The following is a 14443-nucleotide window of genomic DNA, read 5'->3' on the forward strand; positions in this document are numbered from 1 at the left end:
CCATACTTGGTAAAAAGCGGGTAAGAAAAGGTTAAAATACCCGACTGTACACAATCAATAGCGGGAGCGGATGTGTTCGGCTACAAGAAGGTGTGACAGTCCGACCATGTTTTGTAAAAAGCGGGTAAGAAAAGGTGCGAATGTCCGACAATGTATGATCAAAAGAGAGAGCGGAGGTTTTCGGATACACGAAGGTTTGAATGTCCTACCATAGTTTGTAAATAGCGGGTAAGAAAAGGTTCGAATGCCCGACTATACACCATAAAAAGCGGGAGCGGAGGTGTTCCGCTGTAAGACGGTGTGAATGTCCGACCATAGTTGGTAAAAAGCGGGTAAGAAAAGGTTAAAATACCCGACTGTACACAATCAATAGCGGGAGCGGAGTTGTTCGGCTACAAGAAGGTGTGAAAGTCCGACCATGGTTTGTAAAAAGCAGTTAAGAAAAGGTTCGAATATCCAACCAAACATAATCAAAAGCGGGAGCAGAGCTGTTCGACTGCAAGTAGGTGTGAATGTCCAGCCATAATTACTCACAAACGGGGGAAGAAAAGGTAGTATTGCCAGACCATACATGATCAAAACAGGGAGCAGAGGTTCAGCTGCAAGGTGTTAATGTCTGACTATAGTTTGTAAAAAGCGGGTAAGACAAGGTGCGAATGCCCAACAATGTATGATCAAAAGAGAGAGCGGAGGTGTTCGGCTGCAAGGTCTGAATGTCCAACCATAATTTGTAAAAACCGGGTAAGAAAAGGCTCGAAAGCCCGACTATACATCATCAAAAGCGGGAGCGGAGGTGTTCAGCTGCAAGAAGGTGTGAATGTTCGACTAAAGTTTGTAAAAAGCTGGTAAGACAAGGAGCGATGTCCCGACATTGTATGATCAAAAGCGGGAGCGGAGGTGTCCAGCTGTGAGTAGATGTGAATGTCCGACCATAATTGCTGAAAAATGTGTTAGAAAAGGTAAGAATACTGGACCATACATCATCAAAAGCGGGAGAGGTGGTGTTCGGCTGCAAGAAGGTGTGAAAGTCCGACAATGGTTTTTAAAAAGCGGGTAAAAAAAGGTTCAAATGCCCGAATATACATCATCAAAAGCGGAAGCGGAGGTGTTCGGATGGAAGAAGGTGTGAACGTCCGACCAAAGTTTGTAAAAAGCAGTGAAAAGCGAGAAAAAGCATTTCGTGAGTTCTGCATGATTTGGGATTTTGCTTATAAAATGCATTACTTCACTCAAACTATGTTAAAACTGATTTGTCCTTCATATTTACCATGTCTAGAAATATTTAAACAAAAAAACAACGTTGTACTTTGCAGTAAAAGAAAGAGCAAATCTAGTTTCAGGAATCCGAGTATAAGCCTGCTTTCATGAGTTCTGCACGATTTCGGATTTTGCTATAAAATGAATTGCTTTGCTCAAACCAAGTTAAAACTGCTTTGTCCTTCCATATTCATCAATGTCTAGATCGACTTCAACAAAGAAAAACATTGGACTTTGCAGTAGAAGAAGTTGAAATCCATCTACACATTGATAAATATGAAGGACAAAGCAGTTCCTACTTGCCCATAAGAAAATAAGCTTATTCTCGGATTCCTGATCTTTCAGTGTTGCTCTTTCTTCTACTGCAAAATACAATGTTGTTCTTTGTTGAAGTCGATCTAGACATTGATAAATATGAAGGAAAAAGCAGTTTTAACTTGGTTTGAGTGAATTAATTCATTTTATACATAAAATCCGAAATCGTGCAGAACTCATATAAATAAGCTTATTCTCGGATTCCTAAAACTTTTGATTAGCTCTTTCTTTTACTGCAAAGTACAACGTTGTTTTTTTTGTTTAAATCTATCGAGACATTGATAAATATGAAGGTAAAAGCCGTTTTAACATAGTTTGAGTGAAGGAATTGATTTTATAGATAAAATCCCAAATCATGCAGAACTCCTCAAAAGGGGCGTATGGCTTAATCACAAGTGTGGTTCTTTCTCATTCAGGGTAGTATGAGGAAGTTTATGCTTGAAATATATGTAGAAATGGGTACATATGAAGGACAAAGCAGTGTTAACTTAGTTTGAGTGAAGGAATTCATTTTATACATAAAATCCCATATCATGCAGAACGTATGAAAAGAAGCTTATTCTCGGATTCCTGATCCTTCAGTTTTGCTCTTTCTTCTACTGCAAAATACAATGTTGTTCTTTGTTGAAGTCGATCTAGACATTGATAAATATGAAGGAAAAAGCAGTTTTAACTTGGTTTGAGTGAATTAATTCATTTTATACATAAAATCCGAAATCGTGCAGAACTCATGAAAATAAGCTTATTCTCGGATTCCTAAAACTTTTGATTTGCTCTTTCTTTTATTGCAAAGTACAACGTTGTTTATTTTTGTTTAAATCTATCGAGACATTGATATATATGAAGGTAAAAGCCGTTTTAACATAGTTTGAGTGAAGGAATTAATTTTATAGATAAAATCCCAAATCATGCAGAACTCCTCAAAAGGGAGGTATGGCTTAATCACAAGTGTGGCTCTTTCTCATTCTGGGTAATATGAGGAAGTTTATGCTTGAAATATATGTAGAAATGGGTACATATGAAGGACAAAGCAGTGTTAACTTAGTTTGAGTGAAGGAATTCATTTTATACATAAAATCCCAAATCATGCAGAACGTATGAAAAGAAGCTTATTCTCGGATTCCTGATCCTTCAGTTTTGCTCTTTCTATCTACTGCAAAATACAATGTTGTTCTTTGTTGAAGTCGATCTAGACATTGATAAATATGAAGGAAAAACAGTTTTAACTTGGTTTGAGTGAATGAATTCATTTTATACATAAAATCCGAAATCGTGCAGAACTCATGAAAATAAGCTTATTCTCGGATTCCTAAAACTTTTGATTTGCTATTTCTTTTATTGCAAAGTACAACGTTGTTTTTTTTTGTTTAAATCTATCGAGACATTGATATATATGAAGGTAAAAGCCATTTTAACATAGTTTGAGTGAAGGAATTAATTTTATAGATAAAATCCCAAATCATGCAGAACTCCTCAAAAGGGAGGTATGGCTTAATCACAAGTGTGGCTCTTTCTCATTCAGGGTAATATGAGGAAGTTTATGCTTGAAATATATGTAGAAATGGGTACATATGAAGGACAAAGCAGTGTTAACTTAGTTTGCGTGAAGAAATTCATTTTATACATAAAATCCGAAATCGTGCAGAACTCATGAAAATAAGCTTATTCTCGGATTCCTAAAACTTTTGATGTGCACTTTCTTTTACTGCAAAGTACAACGTTGTTTTTTGTTGAAATCTATCTAGACATTGATTACATTAAAACCTACTTGCAGTCGAACACCTTCTCATCCACTTATGATCATGTGCGGTTGGGCTTTCGCACCTTTTCTTACCCGTTTTTCAGTAATTATGGGTGGACATTCAGACCTTCTTGCAGCCGAAAACCTCCGCTCCTCTTTTGATCATACATTGTCGGGCATTCACACCTTGTCTTACCCGCTTTTTACAAACTTTAGTCGGACATTCAAACCTTCTTGCAGCTGAACCACCTCCGCTCCCTGTTTTGATCATATATGGTCTGGCAATAGTACCTTTTCTTACCCGTTTGTGACTAATATTTGGCTGGACATTCACACCTTCTTGCAGCCGAACACAACCTCTCCCGCTTTTGATGATATATGGTCCGGCCTTCTTACCTTTTCTAACACATTTTTCAGCAATTATGGTCGGACATTCACACCTACTCACAGACGAACACCTCCGCTCCCACATTTGATAGTGTATAGTCGGGCATTCTCACCCTTTCTCATCAGCTTTTTGCAAATTATGATCTGATATTCACACCTACTTGAAGTCGAGCAGCTCTGCTCCCGCTTTTGATTATGTTTGGTTTGATATTCGAACATTTTCTTAACTGCTTTTTACAAACTTTGGTCGGACGTTCACACCGTCTTCCAGCAGAACACCTCCGCTTCCGCTTTTGATGGTGTATAGTCGGGCATTCGAGCCTTTTCTTACCCACCTATTACTTACTATGGGTGGACATTCAAACCTTCTTGTAGCCGAACACATCCGCTCCTGCTTTTGATGATGTATGATTTGGCATTCTTACCTTTTCTTACCCATTTTTCAGTAATTATTGGTCGGACATTCAGACCTTCTTGCACCTGAACACCTCTGCTCCCTCTTTTGATGGTGTATAGTCGGGCTTTCGAGCCTTTTCTTCCCCGATTTTTACAAATTATGGTTGGACATTCAGACCTTGCAGCCGAAAACCTCCGTTCCCTCTTTTGATGATACATTGTCGGGCATTCGCCCCTTGTCTTACAAGGTTTTTACAAACTTTAGTCAGACATTCACACCTTGCAGCTGAACCACCTCCATTCCCTGTTTTGATCATGTGTGGTCTGGAAATACTACCTTTTCTTCCCCCGTTTGTGAGTAATTATGGCTGGACATTCACACCTACTTGCAGCCGAAAAACCACCTCTCCCGCTTTTGATGATGTATTGTCCGTTATTCTAGTCTTTTCTATCACATTTTTCAACAATTATGATCTGACATTTACACCTACTTGCAGTCGAACAGCTCTGCTCCCGCTTTTGATTATGTTCGGTTGGATATTCAAACCTTTTCTTAACTGCTTTTTACAAACTTTGGTCGGACGTTCACACCTTCTTGCAGCTTAACACCCTCGCTTCCGCTTTTGATGGTATATATTCGGGTATTCGAACCTTCTCTTACCCGCTTTTTACAAACCATGGTTGGACTTTCATACCTTCTTGTAGCTGAACAACTCCACTCCTGCTTTTGATGATTTATGGTTGGACATTCGCATCTTTTCCTACCCATTTTTCAGTAATTATAGGTGGATATTCACATCTTCTTGCAGCTGAACACCTCCTCTCCCGCTAATGATCATGTAAGGTTTGATATTCGAAAATTTTCTTTCATGTTTTAAAGCAATTATTAATGGACATTCACACCTACTTGCAGCCGAACACCACCTCTCCCGCTTTTGATGATGTATGGACCGGCATTCTTACCTTTTCTAACACATTTTTCAGCAATTATGGTTGGAGAATCACACCTACTCACAGCCGAACAACTCCGCTACCGCATTTGATGGTGTATAGTCGGGATTTCTCACCCTTTCTCATCAGCTTTTTGCAAATTATTCTCTGACATTCACACCTACTTGCAGTCGAACAGCTCTCTTCCCGCTTTTGATTATGTTTGGTTAGATATTCGAACCTTTTCTTAACTGCTTTTTTACAAACTTTGGTCGGACGTTCACACCTTCTCTTAGCTGAACAACTCCGCTCCCTCTTTTGATTGTGTACAGTCGGGTATTTTAACCTTTTCTTACCCGCTTTTTACCAACTATGATCGGACATTCACACCGTCTTACAGCGGAACACCTCCGCTCCCTCTTTTGATGGTGTATGTTCGGGCATTCGAACCTTTTCTTACCCGCTTTTTACAAACCAGGGTCGGACTTTCACACCTTTTAGTAGCCAAACAACTCCGCTCCCGCTATTGATTGTGTACAGTCGGGTATTTTAACCTTTTCTTACCCGCTTTTTACCAACTATGGTCGGACATTCACACCGTCTTACAGCGGAACACCTCCTCTCCCGCTTATGATCATGTACGGTTTGATATTCGAAAATTTACTTTCTTGTTTTAAAGCAATTATTGATGGACATTCAAACCTTCTTTTTGATGGTGTATAGTCGGGCTTTCGAGCCTTTTCTTCCCGCTTTTTACAAACCATGGTCGGACTTTCACACCTTCTCTTAGCTGAACAACTCCGCTCCCTCTTTTGATTGTGTACAGTCGGGTATTTTAACCTTTTCTTACCCGCTTTTTACCAACTATGATTGGACATTCACACCGTCTTACAGCGGAACACCTCCGCTCCCTCTTTTGATGGTGTATGTTCGGGCATTCGAACCTTTTCTTACCCGCTTTTTACAAACCAGGTTCGGACTTTCACACATTTTAGTAGCCGAACAACTCCGCTCCCGCTATTGATTGTGTACAGTCGGGTATTTTAACCTTTTCTTACCCGCTTTTTACCAACTATGGTCGGACATTCACACCGTCTTACAGCGGAACACCTCCTCTCCCGCTTATGATCATGTACGGTTTGATATTCGAAAATTTACTTTCTTGTTTTAAAGCAATTATTGATGGACATTCAAACCTTCTTTTTGATGGTGTATAGTCGGGCTTTCGAGCCTTTTCTTCCCGGTTTTTACAAACCATGGTCGGACTTTCACACCTTCTTGTAGCCGAACAACTCCGCTCCTGATATTGATTGTGTACAGTCGGGTATTTTAACCTTTTCTTACCCGCTTTTTGCCAACTATGGTCGGACATTCACACCGTCTTACAGCGGAACACCTCTGCTCCCGCTTTTGATGGTGTATAGTCGGGCATTCAAACCTTTTCTTATCCGCTTTTTACAAACTATGGTGGGACATTCAAACCTTCTTGTATCCGAAAACCTCCGCTCTCTCTTTTGATCATACATTGTCGGACATTCGCACCTTTTCTTACCCGCTTTTTACAAACCATGGTCGGACTTTCACACCTTCTTGTAGCCGAACAACTCTGCTCCCGCTATTGATTGTGTACAGTCGGGTATTTTAACCTTTTCTTACCCGCTTTTTGCCAACTATGGTCGGACATTCACACCGTCTTACAGCGGAACACCTCTGCTCCCGCTTTTGATGGTGTATAGTCGGGCATTCAAACCTTTTCTTATCCGCTTTTTACAAACTATGGTGGGACATTCACACCTTCTTGTAGCCGAACACATCCGCTCCCGCTATTGATTGTGTACAGTCGGGTATTTTAACCTTTTCTTACCCGCTTTTTACCAGCTATGGTAGGCTATTCACAGCTTCCTCTCCACCATACTTGTATGGTTGGATATTCACACCCACTTGCATCCGAAGACCTCTGCCCCAAATTTCGCACCTTACCCGCTTTTGGCAAACTATGGCCTTCTTGCAGCCAAACACCTCTGATCTCGCATTTGATGATGTAAGGTTTGGCATTCAGACCTTGCTTCACCTGCTTTTCACCAAATATAGTCGGACATTCACACCTTCTTGCAGCCGAACACTTCCGCTCCACCTTTTAGTGTTCTATCACACCTTTTTTTCACCGCATTTTATACATTATGGTCGGAAATTTTCAACCACTCTCATCCGAAGACCTCTCCTCCCGCTTTCTTTAATATATTTGAACTTTAGTCGGACATTCAAACCTTCTTGCAGCTGAACCACCTCCGCTCCCTGTTTTGATCATATATGGTCTGGCAATACTACCTTTTCTTACCCGTTTGTGAGTAATTATGGCTGGACATTCACACCTACTTGCAGCCGAACACAACCCCTCTCGCTTTTGATGATGTATGGACCGGCATTTTTACCTTTTCTAACACATTTTTCAGCAATTATGGTTGGAGATTCACACCTACTCACAGCCGAACAACTCCGCTACCGCATTTGATGGTGTATAGTTGGGCATTCTCACCCTTTCTCATCAGCTTTTTGCAAATTATGATCTGACATTCACACCAACTTGCAGTCGAACAGCTCTGCTCCCGCTTTTGATTATGTTTGGTTGGATATTCGAACCTTTTCTTAACTTCTTTTTACATATTTTGGTTGGACGTTCACACCTTCTTGTAGCCAAACACTTCCACTCCTGCTTTTGATGATGTATGGTTGGGCATTCACACCTTTTTTTTGCCCATTTTTCAGGAATTATGGGTGGACATTCACACCATGCAGCTGAACACCTCCTATCCCACTTATGATCATGTGCGGTTTGATTTTCGAAAAGTTTCTTTCATGTTTTCTAGCAATTATTGATGGACATGTAGACCTTCTTGCAGCTGAACACCTCCGCTCCCGCTTTTGATCATACATTGTCAGGCATTCGCACCTTGTCTTACCCACTTTTTACAAACTTTAGTCGAACAGTCACACCTACTTGCAGCCGAACACAACCTCTCTCGCTTTTGATGATGTATGGACCGGCATTCTTACCTTTTCTAACACATTTTTCAGCAATTATGGTCGGAGATTCACACCTACTCACAGCCGAACAACTCCGCTCCCGCATTTGATGGTGTATAGTCGGGCATTCTCACCCTTTCTCATCACCTTTTTGCAAATTATGATCTGACATTCACACCTACTTGCAGTCGAACAGCTCTGCTCCTGCTTTTGATTATGTTTGGTATGATATTCGAACCTTTTCTTAACTGCTTTTTACAAACTTTGGTTGGACGTTCACACCTTCTTGTAGCCGAACACATGCACTCCTGCTTTTGATGATGTATGGTTGGGCATTCGCACCTTTTTTTTACCCATTTTTCAGGTATTATGGGTGGACATTCACACCGTCTTGCAGCTGAACACCTCCTCTCCCACTTATGATCATGTGTGGTTTGATTTTCGAAAATTTTCTTTCATGTTTTCTAGCAATTATTGATGGACATTTAGACCTTCTTGCAGCTGAACACCACCTCTCCCGATTTTGATGATGTATGGACCGGCATTTTTACCTTTTCTAACACATTTTTCAGCAATTATGGTTGGAGATTCACACCTACTCACAGCCGAACAACTCCGCTACCGCATTTGATGGTGTATAGTCGGGCATTCTGACCCTTTCTCATCAGCTTTTTGCAAATTATGATCTGACATTCACACCTACTTGCAGTCGAACAGCTCTGCTCCCGCTTTTGATTATGTATGGTTAGATATTCGAACCTTTTCTTAACTGCTTTTTACAAACTTTGGTTGGACGTTCACAATATCTTGCAGCCGAACACCTCTGCTTCCGCTTTTGATGGTGTATATTCGGGCATATGAACTTTTTCTTACCCGCTTTTTACAAACCAAGGTCGGACTTTCACACCTTCTCTTAGCTGAACAACTCCGCTCCCTCTTTTGATTGTGTACAGTCGGGTAATTTAACCTTTTCTTACCCGCTTTTTACCATCTATGGTCGGACATTCACACCGTCTTACAGCGGAACACCTCCGCTCCCTATTTTGATGATGTATGGTTAGGCATTCGCACCTTTTCTTACCCATTTTTCAGTAATTATGGGTAGACATTCACACCTTCTTGCAGCTGAACACCTCCTCTCCCGCTTATGATCATGTGCAGTTTGATATTCGAAAATTTTCTTTCATGTTTTCTAGCAATTATTGATGGACATTCAGACCGTCTTGCAGCTGAACACCTCCGCTCCCACTTTTGATGGTGTATAGTCGGGCTTTCGAGCCTTTTCTTCCCCGGTTTTTACAAATTATGGTTGGACATTCAGACCTTCTTGCAGCCGAAAACCTCCACTCCCTCTTTTGATCATACATTGTCGGGCATTCGCACCTTTTCTTACCCGCTTTTTACAAACCATGGTCGGACTTTCACACCTTTTAGTAGCCGAACAACTCCGCTCCCGCTATTGATTGTGTACAGTCGGGTATTTTAACCTTTTCTTACCCGCTTTTTACCAACTATGGTTGGACATTCACACCTTCTTACAGCAGAACACCTCCGCTCCCTGTTTTGATTATGTATGGTTTGACATTCGCACCTTCTCTCACCCGCCTTTTACTATGGTCGGCCATTCACAGCTTCCTCTCCACCATACTTGTATGGTGGGATATTCACACCCACTTGCATCCGAAGACCTCCGCCCCCACTTTTGTTGATATTTAGTCGGTCATTCGCACCTTACCCGCTTTTGGCAAACTATGGCCTTCTTGCAGCCAAAAACCTCTGATCTCGCTTTTGATGATGTAAGGTTGGGCATTCAGACCTTGCTTCACCTGCTTTTCACCAAATATAGTCGGACATTCACACCCACTTGCATCCGAAGACCTCCGCCCCAAATTTTGTTGATATTTAGTCGGACATTCGCACCTTACCCGCTTTTGGCAAACTATGGCCTTCTTGCAGCCAAACACCTCTTTTCTCGCTTTTGATGATGTAAGGTTGGGCATTCAGACCTTGCTTCACCTGCTTTTCACCAAATATAGTCGGACATTCACACCTTCTTGCAGCCGAACACTTCCGCTCCACCTTTTAGTGTTCCATCACACCTTTTTTTCACCGCATTTTATACATTATGGTTGGAAATTTTCAACCACTCTCATCCGAAGACCTCTCCTCCCGCTTTTGTTAATATATTTGAACTTTAGTCGGACATTCAAACCTTCTTGCAGCTGAACCACCTCCGCTCCCTGTTTTTATCATATATGGTCTGGCAATACTACCTTTTCTTACCCGTTTGTGAGTAATTATGGCTGGACATTCACACCTACTTGCAGCCGAACACAACCTCTCTCGCTTTTGATGATGTATGGACCGGCATTCTTACCTTTTCTAACACATTTTTCAGCAATTATGGTCGGACATTCAAACCTACTCACAGCCGAACAACTCCGCTCCCACTTATGATCATGTGTGGTTTGATTTTCGAAAATTTTCTTTCATGTTTTCTAGCAATTATTGATGGACATTTAGACCTTCTTGCAACTGAACACCACCTCTCCCGATTTTGATTATGTATGGACCGGCATTTTTACCTTTTCTAACACATTTTTCAGCAATTATGGTTGGAGATTCACACCTACTCACAGCCGAACAACTCCGCTACCGCATTTGATGGTGTATAGTCGGGCATTCTCACCCTTTCTCATCAGCTTTTTGCAAATTATGATCTGACATTCACACCTACTTGCAGTCGAACAGCTCTGCTCCCGCTTTTGATTATGTATGGTTGGATATTCGAACCTTTTCTTAACTGCTTTTTACAAACTTTGGTTGGACGTTCACACCTTCTTGTAGCCGAACACATGCACTCCTGCTTTTGATGATGTAAGGTTGGGCATTCAGACCTTGCTTCACCTGCTTTTCACCAAATATAGTCGGACATTCACACCTTCTTGCAGCCGAACACTTCCGCTTTTAGTGTTCTATGAGGCATTCACATATTTTTTTTCACCGTATTTTATAGATTATGGTTGGAAATTCTCACCCACTCTCATCCGAAGACCTCTCCTCCCGCTTTTGTTAATATATAGTCGGGCATTCGAACCTTTTCTTACCCGCTTTTTACAAATTATGGTCGAACATTCACACCTACTTGCAGCTGAATACTTCCGCTCCACCTTTTAGGTATGTTTGGTTGGCATTTGCACCTCTTTTTATACTGATTGCTGAAGATTAAGTTGTTCTTTCTCAAACTACAAATTTTTTTTAATTGTTGAAACTTGATTTGAAGTGGATAAATAAGGAGGACAAACAGTTTTAAGTCAGGCTGATAGAAGGTATTAATTTTATAGCAAAATCTGTATTTCGTCATATGTCGAGAGATGCTTATTGCTGAAGAAGTTCTTTCTCATTCTACAAAGTACAACGTTGTTTATCGTTGAAACTTGATTAGACATGAATAAATATGAAGGACAAAGCAGTCTTAACTTGGTTTGAGTTAATGAATTCGTTTTATAGGAGAATCCGAATTCGTGCATAACTCATAAAATAGAGCTTATTTTCGGATTCCTGAAGAATGAGTCTGGTTCTTTCTCATAATACAAAGTTTGTTGTTTATTGTTGAAACTTCATCAGAAGTGAAGAAATAAATGAATGCCTATCAACAAATGTGGGATCTAAACTCTAGTGCTTCCTCTAAAATAATTTCCTTTCTCAATTTAGAAATGTGTGTGTGTAAGTCACAACACCCGTGACACCAAAACGGCTTTCTTTTCTCTACACTCTGCACTATGAGCACACACACCAAATCAGAAAGGCTTTTTTCTCTCTTTTCTACATTATGGACTGTGGGGACACAAAACCGCTCTCTCTCTTTTTTTTTTTTTATCGTGTGCCAGGGCGTTGTCTCACGTATTAGATTATGCTTAAGATACGACTGGGTTTATCAGTCACATCAGAATCCATACATACTGATCCTCCCGTAATAAAATGGTCGGATCTTATCAAACACACTTTGTTTCTTGTGACAATCAAGTCAGCGAAACAGCGTATACACGTCAAGACACTGAATCAAGTTTGCCACAAGAACTCATAAGTTTGGCAGTATTGCTCTGCCGTCAGCAATGATACACACATTTTATTTTCGTAAGACATGTGCAAGCACCTGTTCATCTACTGTTCTATCACTATGAATTAGTGATCTATTATCAATAAGGATACTTCTACAACTACTATCAAAGTATGTCCGGACTTCTTATGTTGTCAGTTGCTATATATGAATAAGTGGGTAGCTACTGACAAGCATTAAGCATGTCACACAGCCCAAACATATAACATTTCAGGACACACCACACAGTTAACAACCACAGTGAAGCGTGTCAAAGCCCAAACATGTAACATTCAACAGGACACTTACACAACACATTCAAATCAAACAGTCAGACAACATACAAGAACATATACCCCAGCCGGCATTGCTCCCTGCCTATTTTCGTACAGCACACTATGTGTGCGCACACCTTTATTCACAAACTCTTCAACTTATACTCTTTTACCGAAGCTGCTACAGCTCGATTGGCCGAATACCCTTTGATCCTATTTCGGTGAATTTGACATCTGCCTTACATATAACAGATTAGCGGTTTAGCAGTTTTAATTTAGTTTGAGTGAAGGAATTCATTTTATAGCAAAATCCGAAATCGTGAAGCACTCATGAAAGTAAGCTTATTCTCGGATTCCTGAAACTTTAGATTTGCTCTTTCTTTTACTGCAAAGTACAACGTTGTTTTTTTTGTTTAAATCTTTCTAGACATGGTAAATATTAAGGACAAAGCATTTTTCACATAGTTTGAGTGAAGGAATTCATTTTATAGATAAAATCCCAAGAGTCTGCTGAGAAAAGAGAGTGAATGCGAAGTAGACTTTAACACGGCTATGGGAGCGAGCCGAGTGTGGGCTAACCGGGAGAATTGCTTGAAAGAAACGCGACACCGAATGAGCGGTCAGAACAAAGCCTCAATACGGGATTCTCGTGGTGATTTTGTTGCTGCCTTGTCTTTTGCACAGAGTAAAAGACAAGGCAGCCATCGAATAGGGCCCGATTGTTCCTACTTGGTCAGCCGAGGAGCAAGGGGGGGGGGAGCAAGCGGCTCAACCAAGCAAAGCCCACCATGGGGAAGGTGGCTATGCCAACAAGCCTTATGCCCCGCTCCCGCAGTGACGGATAATCGTACTCTGGTTTCTCTTCATAACGTACAAGTCTTTCGCCTTTTACTAAAGATTTCTGTGGAGAGCAGCACTAATGAGTTGTTTCTATTTTTGGCAGGCTTTACCTTTGCGGGTGAAGCCCTTTCTGTCTGTGCAAAAGAAATCTTCTTACTGTGCAGAGTGACTTCTCTGAGTAGAGTCGCCTTACTTGTTGCGACTGTGCCGATGTTCGAAGCTGGAGTGCAAAGTTGTTGCTTGAATGGTGCTTGCTGGAGCGTGCGGGAGTGCAAAGTTATACCATTTAAAAGGGCTGAAGAGTGCTCAGTGCAGCGGGTGGGCGACACTCTGGCCACCTTGAAAACCGAGGTTACATCCACTACCAGGGGCAGCCCAAGTTCTGCCGCAAGTGTGGTGAGCATGGGCACCTGGTTGAGGCTTGTACCAAGGTGTTATGTGGGAAGAGCAGAGAAATTGGGCAAACTTTTGGAGAGTGTCCAAATGGCAGGAAATGTAATCTCTGTGGAGAATTAAATCACCTCTTCAGAGATTGCCCTAAATCTTTTGCCAACAAATTAAAGACGGTAAAGCCACAGTCAAGCCAACAAAGAGAAGGACCAAAGGTGGCAGTTGGTGAACAAAGTGAAGAGGTTGACCCAATAAATTCAAACTTCCCGCCAAAAGCTTGGATTGGAAGTGAGGAGCAAAAAGGGGAGGGGCCTGTAGAGGCCTCACCACTCAGTGTTGAAGTCTGTGAGAATTCACAGGCAGAGGGTGGAGCTACGCTAAATGAGGAGGAAGAGCAGACAGGTGAGTCTAGTGAAGATACTCACCTCCCCGAAGGTCAACAGAAGGTCAATTTGTTGATAGGCATTCATTTATTTCTTCACTTCTGATGAAGTTTCAACAATAAACAACAAACTTTGTATTATGAGAAAGAACCCGAATCATTCTTCAGGAATCCGAAAATAAGCTCTATTTTATGAGTTATGCACGAATTCGGATTCTCCTATAAAACGAATTCCTTAACTCAAACCAAGTTAAGACTGCTTTGTCCTTCATATTTATTCATGTCTAATCAAGTTTCAACGATAAACAACGTTGTACTTTGTAGAATGAGAAAGAACTTCTTCAGCAATAAGCATCTCTCGACATATGACGAAGTACAGATTTTGCTATAAAATTAATACCTTCTAT

At 41.0% G+C, this 14443-nt stretch overlaps 1 non-coding gene across 1 annotated transcript; it reads left to right on the top strand.

The window, feature by feature from the left end:
- Nucleotides 1-13271: 13271 nt before the first annotated feature.
- On the top strand, nucleotides 13272-13385 carry LOC140276348 (U5 spliceosomal RNA). The gene has a single exon (XR_011908949.1). It is a non-coding gene; the product is annotated as a U5 spliceosomal RNA (small nuclear RNA).
- Nucleotides 13386-14443: the final 1058 nt, after the last annotated feature.

This window comes from Leuresthes tenuis, unplaced genomic scaffold, assembly GCF_036924035.1.
Source record: "Leuresthes tenuis unplaced genomic scaffold, fLeuTen1.0.hap1 SCAF_18, whole genome shotgun sequence".
Lineage (NCBI taxonomy): Eukaryota > Metazoa > Chordata > Actinopteri > Atheriniformes > Atherinopsidae > Leuresthes > Leuresthes tenuis.